Source organism: Anomaloglossus baeobatrachus, chromosome 7, assembly GCF_048569485.1.
Source record: "Anomaloglossus baeobatrachus isolate aAnoBae1 chromosome 7, aAnoBae1.hap1, whole genome shotgun sequence".
In the NCBI taxonomy this organism is placed as follows: Eukaryota; Metazoa; Chordata; class Amphibia; order Anura; family Aromobatidae; genus Anomaloglossus; species Anomaloglossus baeobatrachus.
In genome coordinates this window covers 68,049,240-68,062,254 of record NC_134359.1, presented here as the reverse complement: position 1 = coordinate 68,062,254, position 13,015 = coordinate 68,049,240, and the positions used below count along the sequence as shown (strand labels likewise).

Sequence of the window (13,015 nt, the reverse complement as noted above, 5' to 3'; positions counted from 1 at the left end):
TGTTGCCCGGTGTTTAGACATCAATGGCTGTGTGTTCAGATATTCAGCTGCAAACTGACTGCTGTATATTGTAAAAAAGAGTCATACTTCAGGCATGTCCCATTAGAATATATAATAATAAAATATTTACAAATATATGAGGGATGTATTCATTTTTGTGATTCACTGAGAGATATATATAATATATATATATATATATATAATATATATATATATATATATATATATATATATACACACACACACACACACACACACACACACACACACACACACACACACACACACACACTCTCTCTCTAGAAAGGTAATCCAAACTGATGACAGTTCTCAACCATTAATAACAACCTGAGCAAAGCAGAGTTTGAAATTAAAGCCACTGAGAGCCTATAAATCTAGAAGCATACACTAATATACCGGGGAACATAACATTTGACTCTGCAATACCCGAGCGTCAAAGACATTGATCATCATGGCAGCCACTGAAATTATATAGGAGCTAACAATAGACAAGGAAAATGGATAATTTAACAAAGCACTGGATCCTCTGTGGCTTCCACTGTACTCAATTTATTGCTATTCTAGTAAAAATAATGACATTTGGATGTATTCTTTTAAAATTGAAAAAGTAACCAATGTTGAACTGAGAGCTGCTATAATGGGGATAAATTTATCAATCCATTTTACAACAGTTTTTTCTTGGCATAAAAGCAAGAAATGGGTAACGGAAAAAAAGGGAAGACCTACTACAATGAGACACCGCACCCCACAGGTCCCTGTACAAAATGGAAAAAAACTAGCCGCACAACTTAAATCACCACCTCGGATCTGACTCCTTAAAACATCGTCAAGGGGTTTCTCGTACCTCCTGAAGGACCAAAGGGAAGGCTGTATCTAGAGATAAGTGAACCCTTTGAAGTTCGGCTCTGCGGGTTCAGCCAGACTTTTGATAGTTCGGTTTGGGACTCGGACTTGACCTGAACCCCAATGGAAGTCACTAATTGGGTAGTTCGGGTCTCCGCCACATGCAGCCAGCCATAAACAGAACATTAAGGCTATGTGCGCACGTTGCGTAATTACATGCATTTACTCTGCATATTGCACTGCAGTGTAACTGCATGCGTCCTGCGTCCCCTGCACAATCTATGAAGATTGTGCATGACAGGTGCACACGTTGCTTTTTTGAACGCAGCGATTTGGGTGCTAAATTTTGACCCAAATCCGTGCGTTCCTAAAATGAGCATGTCATGAGCGTTCTGGATGCAGCTCCCGCTCTGTCTATGGTGGGGGCAGCAGCCATAGCGCATGAAATCAGCTTTGTTTCTACACAAAAAATGCATCCATTATGCAGTGTTTCTGCAGCGATTTGACGCGCACATGTGCTGTCCAATCGCTGCCGAATATTCAGCAGTTACATGCGCATGAGCCCTAAGTCAGGATTCTCATAGTCTTTGCTGGGATGCTTTTTCCTTGCTTTTACTGATTAAAAGAAGCAAGTAAAAAGCATGAAAAGAGCAACGGGGGCACAAGGCCTTAAAGGTAGCGATTGCTAGTGATGTCGAGCGCGATATCACCCGCCCTCGTTGTATGTGCGACATTTGGTGATCACTGCCAAAGTGAACATTATCGCTACGGCAGCGCCACACGCACATACCTTGACAGCGACGTCGCTATGACCGCCAAACAATCCCTCCTTCAAGGGGGAGGTGCGTTCGGCGTCATAGCGACGTCACTGCAGCGTCACTAAGCAGCTTGCCAATAGAAGCGGAGGGGCGGAGATGAGCGGGACGTAACATCCCGCCCACCTCCTTCCTTCCGCATTGACGGTGGACGCAGGTAAGGAGATGTTCGTCGTTCCTGTGGTGTCACACACAGCGATGTGTGCTGCTGCAGGAATGACGAACAACATCGTACCTGCAGCAGCAACGATATTAAGAAAAGGAGCGACGTGTCAAGGATCACCGTTTTTGAACGATTTTGCGATCGTTGATCATCGCTCCTTTGTGTTACACGCTGCGATGTCGTTATCGGCGCCGGATGTGCGTCACTAACGACGTGACCCCGACGATATATCGTTAGAGATGTCGCAGCGTGTAAAGCACCCTTTAGACTCTTTTTGATTCGTCTTCTATAGAACCATTAATTTGACTTCATTTTATAACTTCATATCCTCAATAGACAAAAGCTATACCAGTCCTTCCTGGGGATGAAAAGGAGTGTCTCATATTTAGCTTGGTCCATGGCAGGCAGAAAGTGTTAGTGCAGAAGGAGCTGAACAGATTGAGTTAATTTTGTGGGTTAAGTTTCTATCTTTCTATCGGAGATTCGATCCGGTGACCTGTTGCTGCGTGTTATATTCCTCCTTCTGCTGGGCTGTTGCTTTTTCGTCCCTGTCCAAATGCTTGTGGTTCCAACCTTCCTTGTTCTCCTTTCTTGGTTCGCTCTTCCCCAGGTGTTTGTTATTTTCCCAGTTGGTCAGCCCTATCACATTCTGGGTTGGGTTTTATATGTTCACCTTTCACTATACTCCCTTGCTGGCTATAGCTCTAGGTGGACTTATGTTTAGGAGTTCCAGCCCTTCAGCTTAGGGGTAGAGTTGAGCAAATTGGCAATAATCCGGGTCCGGCGGATCAGTGGCGGGTTGACAAAGAAGTCCGAGATCCGATCCGGAATCCGGGCCAATATATGTCAATGAGGAGCGGAATCCGGGATGAGAGGAATAGAGAGATAGAGAGATAAAGAGATAGATAGAGAGATAGAGAGATAGAGAGAGAGAGAGAGATAGAGAGAGAGATAAAGATAGAGATAGAAAGAGAGAAAAAAAATTAAAAATTTGCCGAATCCGGATTGTGCACCAGGAATCCCACGTCCGGGTCAGACCCGGATCTACCGCTGAAACCGCGCGGATCCGGATTCTTCCAGTCCGGGTCCGCTCAACACTACTTAGGGGTTTTCAATACTGGGTAAACATCAGTTTAGTTGCTGCAGTGACTCCGTTAGTTTTCCTTCCCAGCACATCTTCCTTTCACCTCTTTCAGATTTCTTGGAAGATTTTACTTGTGCCGCTTATTTGTAACTCTCTTGGGCTTTCCCTTTCTACCTTTATATGAATGTATAAACAACAACCAAAACAAAAGTATACGCCTAAAATGTCAAAATGTTATTAGTATATTTTAAAAATTAGTAAAAGGAATGTGGTAGTACAGATATATAAAGACCGGACAGACCTATAGCAAATGACAATAAAATTCAATGTATCAGACTAATTTGAGAAAATATCTCTATATGGAAAGTGCCAAGTGCATCAATTACGTGTCAAAATTAGATGTTATATTATATATATAATAGATAACATTTCATTATGTCATTACTATATAAATACAGGCAATAAAACAGGGATTATGACAAAATGTATCATATACCGAAAGAAAATTATTCGTAAACCAATTAGGTGAACAATATCACAAGTGTATTATTATTATTTCAAAATATACAGTTTCTTTCCAGTATAAGAAAAATAACTGCAAAAAATGCTAAGTGTAAATATTGCACTAGCCCCACATTAAAAGAGACACTGCCTAAAACAAGTGGGAACAGTGCAATCATGTAGTGGCTGTAAAAATTAATTAGACTTACTGCAAGAGTGAGGTCCGTCCGGTCCTACAGCCCCAACGTACGTTTCATGTATTCACTTCTTCACGGAGCGCTTATTGTTTATAATGATCTAAGTTCATGGCCCGGTACATTTTATTTAAAGTGTACTCCTTGTTGACTTTATATGAATGTGTTTTTAGTTTTGTCACATGCTGTGTTTGTGTCTTCCTGCACACCTTTCTCTCCCTTCTGTTGTCAGTGTGTTTTGGCTAGAGATGAGCAAAGCCGAGGTTCGGTGTTCGTACAACACATAGACTTTACAAAAAAGGCAGAGTTCAAAGTTTGGGTGCTTTACCACTTGCGCGATCATCACTGTGCTCAGGTACGCTCAGTGCTCAGCCCAGTGTGAGCAGCTTGCAGTGTTTGAACGTCTTGATTTGGAGGCAACAACAGCATGATTGGATGTAGTGTGCACCAAACAAAAAAAATGGGAAAACACACCCCACCCTCCCCGGAAATGCTGCGATCGCATTGATCGCAACATTCTGGGGGGTTAAACTGTAAACTGCCCGGAGTGGTGCGGGACCGCTCCGAGCAGTGAGAGCCGGGTCCCGTTTGTAAGATCAGCCGGTGACCCGGCAGCAACCTCGGGGGTGGAGCACCTGAACCATTGCCGTTGCCATGACTACAAAACGCACAAAAACAAACAGAAAAAAAGCATGTGAAAAAACGTGCAAACGCCATAAAAAATGCGCATTTTTTCAGCTGCTTTTTTCCTGCCAAAACATGCGTTTTTATGTACAGATTTTCTGCACATAAAAACGCAACGTGGGAACATAGCCCAAATAAAACATTTTCAAAGTAGTTTCACAAAATTACAGCCAAGTGCATGTCCTTATTTTGTATTTCTATGCTTTATGGAGACTCAATAGAAATAACGAGCAGAAAGCAGAGCTGGTGCGAATCCGGTCCCGCTGGACGGGAGCACTGAGATCCGCCTCTTACCTTACGGCATCCCGTGCTTTTTGTTTTGTTAACTGTGACTATATGTGTGGTCGTAACCATAGATACCTAAGGTCCTGCAATGCCCTGAACATGAGGTAAGCAACACCGTGAATCAGAAGAATTATACCACACTAGCTGTACTACCCGGCTTCGCCCGGGTTAATTACTGCTGTTAACAAAATAGAATGTATTAACAAAAATGTATTCTGCACACAAAAACCCCAAAACAAAGAGATATAAATGTAATTATTAAATTGTTGCCTATATTAATCAATCAGAGCTCAGATTAATTAACTGTAGCAAAATAGAAGCTAAGCTGTGATTGGTTGCTATTGGCAGCCTGATAAATCTCCAGGCAACAGAAAGCCCTCCCCCTGACAGTATATATTAGCTCACACATACACATATAGACAGGTCATGTGACTGACAGCTGCCGGATTTCCTATGTGGTACATTTGTTGTTCTTGCAGTTTGGCTGCTTATTAATCAGATTTTTATTTTTGAAGGATAATACCAGACTTGTGTGTGTTTAGGGCGATTATGTGGCGAGGTTGGTGTATGTGTGGTGAGATGTGTGCTGAGGGTGGTATATGTGTTCAAGCACGTGGTAGTGTGTGGCGCATTTTGTGTGTGTGTTCATATCCCCGAGTGTGGTGAGTATCCCATGTCGGGGCCCCACCTTAGCAACTGTACGGTATATACTCTTTGGCGCCATCGCTCTCATTCTTTAAGTCCTCCTTGTTCACATCTGGCAGCTGTCAATTTGCCCCCAACACTTTTCGTTTCACTTTTTACCCATTATGTAGATAGGGGCAAAATTGATTGGTAAATTGGAACGCGCAGGGTTAAAATTTCGCCTCACAACATAGCACCCGACGCTGCCCGGGATAGTAACTGTCTCTCTGTTTCTCTCCCATTCTCTGTCTGTCTCCCCCTCTGTATATATCTCTCTGTCTCTCTCTCTCTCTTTGTCTGTCTGTCTCTTTCCCTGTCTGTCTATCTCTTTCCCTGTCTGTCTATCTCTGTCATTTTCCCTGTCTGTCTCTTTCCCTCTCTTTCCCTGTCTGTCTCTTTCCCTCTGTCTCTTTCCCTGTGTCTGTCTCTTTATCTGTCTCTTTACCTGTCTTTGTCTGTCTCTTACCCTGTCTCTCTTTCCCTCTCTTTCCCTGTCTCTTTCCCTGTCAGTCTGTCTCTTTGTCTGTGTCTGTCTCTTTGTGTCTGTCTCTTTGTGTCTGTCTCTTACCCTGTCTATGTCTCTTTCTTACCCTGTCTGTGTCTGCCTCTTTCGCTGTCTGTGTCTGTCTCTTTCCCTGGCTGCATTGTGACACGCCAACATTCCATATAAGGGAGTGGCTGCGCATTCTTCTGAAGTTCTGGCTGCACTGTGGCTCCGAGCTCCATTTGCTTTAATGGAGGCAGGTTTTTTGGCGAATAACTGTAAAGCACGGGGTTAAAATTTCCCCTCAAAACATAGCCTATGACGCTCTCGGGGTCTAGACGTGTGAGTGTGCAAAATTTTGTGGCTGTAGCTGCGACGGTGCCGATACCAATCCCGGACATACATACACACACACATACACACATTCAGCTTTATATATTACATTTCTAACTGGAGGTATTTGCTAATATTATTATTATTACACCTACTACATATTAGGATAGGATCTTGGAGCTGGGAAGAACCCTTTAAGGCAATAATAATGATATCATTACGTCTTCAATTTCACCATGTTCTCAAAAAAACTGAATAATGCAACTGAACAAGTGTTAGAAGAATATCAATCATAAACTGCCTGCTGGGTAACAGAAGCTCTACATTAACCAACAAAGTACACAGCCCATATTTGCTCCCAAACTTCTGTACACAATGTTCTCGGTCACCATCACTTAAAATAAATCAGCAATTACAAATAACACAATATCAAAAAACCTAATAGGTAATGGAGAGAACTTTCCCTTCAAAACACTTAAAACTGTGGAGCAGCAATACCGAATTCCCCGGCTCCCACTCATTCGTGACATGTATAAGCCAACGCATTTCAAGACAGGTCTTCAGAACCGAGCGAGTAATGAAGGCACTCCAGTCATCATTCAAAAACTCTATAATGCATTCAGACATTGTTACCGCCATTCCTCTTAGGTTTTCAGCAGCGAGATAAGTACTCCAAATATTAAGAAATAATAGTCAGGAAGGAAAGAAATATAAGTCTATCGTTAATGTGATATGACTGCACTGATTGGCATTATGAGCTGAAAAGTTTGCTAACTACCCAAGGTCATTCTGCCCACTGTTATCATGGTGATCAAGGATGGAGGTGTATTATATTCAAGGGTCTGCAGATTTCATCTTCAACCACAGTAAACCAAAGACCAGTTATGGTTTTTTGCAAAAAAAAATGGCTTTTATATACAAAAGGATTGTCTGGGATTTATTAAAAACAGGCTAAAAGCAGGATGTGGTAAAATAACCAATACTCACCTGTTTAATCATCTGTTGAACATTCTCCATTCCTCTTTGTATACTTTGCAGCAGTGATTACTGGCCATACATCCATGCGACTGCTGCAGATAACCATATACCTAAGCAGTAATGTCTGCATGTATATCACAAGACTACTGAGTCTAGCAGTATACTTCCAATAGCGTCAAACCTGATGGCTGCTATGGGGCCCGTGAAATGGGGGGGCCCCTGCAAAATGGCACTGTCCCCCACAGGGCATGCTAAAAATGTAGATACAGTTGGCTGCAATGGTGGAACAGGGAGCCGTCAGTTCTCTGCTTCACAATTCAGCCTGTGCAGTATTAGCGCAGCAGGTACAATGACATCACTAGAGTGCACCTACTGCATGCAGTCTACATCCACACACAGCCAGAACAGAGCAACGCACAGGGGGATCAGGGCTAGGTAAAGTAGCTTTGTTTTGTTTGTTTGGGTTTTTTTCAGGGTTTTTCTTTTTCCGTTAGTGCTAGTGTTGGAGGGTACTGTGGGGCCTCATAATATGTAGGGGGCTGTATAGGTATCATATTGTGCGGTCATCACGAAGTAGGAATCATACAGTGGAGCTATCACTATGGGAACATCATACTCTGTTGGGGCACTGTAGGGGCATCATACTCTGTTGGGGCACTGTAGAGGCACCATACTCTGTTGGGCCACTGTAGGGGCATCATACTCTGTTGGGCCACTGTAGGAGCATCATACTCTGTTGGGCCACTGTAGGGGCATCATACTCGGTTGGGCCACTGTAGGGGCATCATACTCTGTTGGGCCACTGTAGGAGCATCATACTCTGTTGGGCCACTGTAGGGGCATCATACTCTGTTGGGCCACTGTAGGGGCATCATACTCTGTTGGGCCACTGTAGGGGCATCATACTCTGTTGGGCCACTGTAGGGGCATCATACTCTGTTGGGCCACTGTAGGGGCATCATACTCTGTTGGGCCACTGTAGGGGCATCATACTCTGTTGGGCCACTGTAGGGGCATCATACTCTGTTGGGCCACTGTAGGGGCATCATACCCTGTTGGGCCACTGTAGGGGCATCATACTCTGTTGGGCCACTGTAGGGGCATCATACTCTGTTGAGCCACTGTAGGGGCATCATACTCTGTTGGGCCACTGTAGGGGCATCATACTCTGTTGGGCCACTGTAGGGGCATCATACCCTGTTGGGCCACTGTAGGGGCATCATACTCTGTTGAGCCACTGTAGGGGCATCATACTCTGTTGGGCCACTGTAGGGGCATCATACTCTGTTGGGCCACTGTAGGGGCATCATACTCTGTTGGGCCACTGTAGGGGCATCATACTCTGTTGGGCCACTGTAGGGGCATCATACTCTGTTGGGCCACTGTAGGGGCATTATACTCTGTTGGGGCAGAGAAAGGTGCTGGTTCAAATGTGAGGGCAACATACTTTGCTTGGGTCACTTTGGGCTCATCATACTGTGCCTGTGGGGGTACTCTGGGGGAAGGTTGTGTGTGGGAATTAAACGTTATGTGTGGGGCACTTTTTTGGTGTCATCCTTCTGTATGGGGGCATGAAGGGGTACCTTAGCAGGTGAAAACACGAATGGGCTTCAGTAAGAGCACTATTTTTGTGTATTTCATGTACCGCAATACATATCCCTCTCGCTGCCTTTAAAACTTGTGAGATATGCCCTCCTGTGACTATGAGCCATGACATCCACTTACTTCACAAAAATCATAAACGGGGAAGGAGAGCAGAGTCAAAATTGGAATTTTGGTATGGGGCCCCATGATTTCTGTCTATACCTTTGGCTCCTACCTTAGTATTGAGCACAATTATGCTACCAGGCTATGATTCATGCTGTAGCTTGGGCAGCATGAAACGAGTGACTTGGGTAACAAATGTGGCTTGTGTCACCCAGCTTTGTGGCTTCAGACAGCAGCCCTAATTTATGACCATAAGCACAGACTGCAGTATGACACACATCGGCAATATTTCAGACTTTAAATAACCACTGAGCATTGCTGTACCCTGCACTTCTAGCCAGTCCCTATACAGGTTCCTCACCTGTCGCCAAGCAGGAACTTGAAGCCCTGAAAAGACCCTACAATAGTCCCTGGCTAGGGAGTGGGCAGGTGAGGAACGCTAGCCCCACTTAATCTTTAACACGTCAATCTATAATTGTTAATGGATTATGAATAAGATGAGTTTTGTAGCACGAACAACTCAGCTTTGTACATCAGGATCTAAAAGCACTCTGAAGTTGTTTTTCACTCTAATTTGTTTTGTCATTGATCAGTAAATTTGTGGGGTTAAAATTGAATTATTCTAGTTAGACAGTAATACATATTCACATTTATGAACAGCTCACCTTAATCTGCTATGGATAACTATGGAGACGAAAGTGTTAAGCCCATTTCTTCGCCTCTTTGCAGGGAGGTGTAGAAAAAGAAATCCGTTATCTAATTCCTCACGCAATCTGTGATGGAGTGCTTCAATCTGAAATCTGAAAGTCGAAATAAATCAAGAAATTAAGTGCCAATGCTTTATCAACTACAAATAGCCTTCCTGAGCACAAAGGAATCCTGCAGACATTATGGCATATTTGTTCTAAGTTAAAATAATTTATTGCAGAACACAAACCAAGAACAAATATGTCACACATCGGATACCAAGAGAGATAATATTCTAATTCAAGTTAAAGCAGAAGCGAAATATACAGCTTTATAGGATGAAACAGTTTGCAGGTTTTTTAAGGCAATTTATGGTACATTTGTATTCTAAATACTAACCATCCTTAAATAAAACAGATATAACTCTTTAAAAGAAGTGCAAACGTCATATAAACATATATATTATATACTAGCTGTAGTACCCGGAGTTGCCCGGGATAGTAACTAAGTCTCTTTCCGTCTCTCTCCCAGTCGCTGTCTGTCTCTGTCTGTCTCTGAGTCTCTTTCCCTGTCTGTCTGTCTCTTTCCCTGTCTGCCTCTGTCTCTCTGTGTCTGTCTGTCTCTTTCACTGTCTGTCTCTGTCTTCTCCTTCTTTACCATCTGAGACCATGCAGATTAAATGTTTTTTTCCTTTGGGTGCATGAGGGGTTAACTCCTTCTCCTGGTGTAGCAGCAGACCTGCCCAGCTGTCAGCGGTTGATCACTTACAGCTGGGATATAAGCCCTCTGCTTACTGCAGAGGGTGCTGGTTATTCAGTTTAGTCTGGATCCAGTCCTGGAGCTGAGAGGAGGTGTCGGTTGCGTTGGTGTGTGTGAAGGTAGCTAGTGTTGTTACTTTCTCTTTTTGTGTTACCACTCCCTGTACACCTTTTGTTGTTCCCTATTGTTGGTAATAGGTGTAAGTTTTAATTCTATCCCTGTCTGTCAGTATCAGTATCATCAGTGGGGTTTTCAACTTCCATCCTTGCCCTTCCCCCTGGGTGGTGAGTTGTGGAGGGGGGTCCTACCATCCGGGACAAGGACAGGAGATAGGGAGACGTTGGGGGCCCAGACCTCGCTACCTTTTAAGTGTACCTCTGGGTTCAAGGAAAGCCTAGGGTATGCTTAGTCTAAGGGTCAGCGTAGGGGCTCCCTTCCAGTCACCCCCCCCTTTCCTGAGAGGTTCATGCTCATGCAGGAGGAGCTTGCATTGAGTGGGAGTCAATCGTATGTTTCAGCTCCATATACAAACTATTGGCAAATACAACTATTTGTCTAGGGCAGGTAGCAAATTATCAACAAGCTTTTACATTTGCTGGTGGTGGTGACACGTAATTTTTTGAGATTTTTTAATACATGTCTAATGTAGTCACGTTTCCTGCTCAGTACGCACCTGTTCACACTTGTCTGTTAGGAAGTGCCATCAGTTTTCTTATTTCAATGTAGTCAAATATTACAATAAATTCTACCTCTAATTTAAAAACAATCAAGCAGCAAATGTGACTTGTTCAATTCTTTAAAGTTTCTAACAAAAATTGTTTAGCTTTTTCTTAAGCGGGCTTTACACGCTACGATTTCGCTACAGCGATCTCGTTGGGGTCACGGATTTTGTGACGCACATCCGGCCACTGTAGTGATGTCGTAGCATGTGACTCCTAGGAGCGATTTTGGATTGTTGCAAAAACGTCCAAAATCGCTCCTCGTTGACATGGGGGTCCGCTGGCAGTTATCGCTGCTGTCGCAGGAGCGAAGTGGTTCCTCGTTCCTGCGGCAGTGCACATCGCTGTGTGTGACGCCGCAGGAACGAGGATCATCTCCTTACCTGCCTCCGGCCACAATGCGGAAGGAAGGAGGTGGGCGGGATGTTACGTCCCGCTCATCTCCACCCCTCCGCTTTCATTGGGCGGTCGCTTAGTGACGTCGCTGTGACGCCGAACGGGCCGCCCTCTTCGAAAGGAGGCGGTACGCTGGTCACAGCGACGTCGCTATGCAGGTAAGTATGTGTGACGGGGGTGCCGGATTTTGTGCGCGACGGGCAGCGATATGCCCGTTTCGCACAAACGATGGGGGTGGGTAGCATGCTAGCGATATCGGGCTGGATATCGCAGCATGTAAAGCCACCCTTAGTTGCATCGGATTCTGGAAAAGTTGGCTCTAACTTTCCAAGTGTTTGCAAACATCAGGGCTAATACCGGAGTGGGGAAAGATGACTGGCAATCTCCATCGAAGATGGAATTGACTCAATTTATAGCCACATTCAGGATTTAAGAATAAGTAAAAGGTCATAAAAGCGTCCAAAATAACAGGTTAGTAGAATATAGCAGGGCACTCCACCCTTATGTTCTAAAAGGAAGATACCTAGCAGCAACTCAAGACTTTATAAAGAAAATTACTCGAAGCTTTCAAAGGCTTAACATCTCCTTCTATGGCTCCCAGCAAGAAAATGAATGTTTAATGCGGCGGAAAGTTTGCCGAGAAAATGAAGATGAAAACAGTGTGTAACGGTAATCATATCATCACCGCAACAGCAGTAATATTTTATTCCCAAAAAAATAATCACACAAATTGTGAAAGATTTTTGCAATAAGCTTGGTACACACTTTACCAGTCAAGACTGTTCCACAAATTACATCAGATTTGACATGGAAGACAGTACTGTATTCAGCGCTACTCTACCTCCCACAACTAAGGAGGACCAGTCAAGGAGTCAACGGAGTCCATTAAACACCAGTGAGATCCGTCATACATTGTATCCTACACACAAACAATGTGGATGTGAGCCATATTGTAACCATAAAATGTCACAATTCTTTGTACTTTCTATGACTTCGTATATTAAGATTTTAACAACATAATGCATTTTTCTAAACTTTTGCAGATCAAGGCTTGACGGAGTTTTCACCAAACCTTGGTAATTTCCCCAGCTTAGTAACTTGTAAGTACATCGCTATGCACTATACAGTGTGTCCACCCATATCCTGTCCACCGCCATTAACTTGAGATCTGAGGCAGCTATAGGCATAGAAGTGGTGTCTAGGTATAGTAAAGTATCCATGCGCTATGCAATGAAACCACCTATAGCGCCACCTGTTGGAAAACAACGGAGTTAGCATTTTTATCTCGAAAACGGAACGAGATAGAGAAAAAAAGTGAATTATAAAGTTGTAGGGCATCATCAATTCAATACGAATCGACACCTTACATACCGAAATGCTATGATTAGAACGTGTAAAACTCACAAGGCTGCGGACGTGAAGCGATACCTCATGGAGACCTTCCTACAAGTCATTGGGTATGGTGGCTGTGTGGAGTGGCCTCCACGCTCACCTGACCTGACCCCATTGGACTTCTTTCTGTGAGGTCGCATCAAACAGCAGGTGTATGCGACCCCTCCACCAACATTGCAGGACCTACGACCACGTATCACAGATGCTCGTGCAAACGTGTCACCCACCATAGTGCACAACGTGCAGCAAGATACAGTATGCTGTCCAGAGTCCAGATGTGCATTGC

General features: G+C 43.9%; 1 protein-coding gene across 6 annotated transcripts in view; it reads right to left on the bottom strand.

Moving 5' to 3' along the window:
- OSBPL6 (oxysterol binding protein like 6) overlaps nucleotides 1-13,015 on the bottom strand; it is a 337,550-nt gene that overhangs the window by 263,233 nt on the left and 61,302 nt on the right. For all 6 annotated transcript variants that reach the window (XM_075317384.1, XM_075317383.1, XM_075317385.1 and 3 more), the window contains exon 2: nucleotides 9,442-9,576. The gene's annotated coding sequence lies outside the window, so the exon portion shown is untranslated. The remainder of the gene's footprint in view (nucleotides 1-9,441; nucleotides 9,577-13,015) is intronic.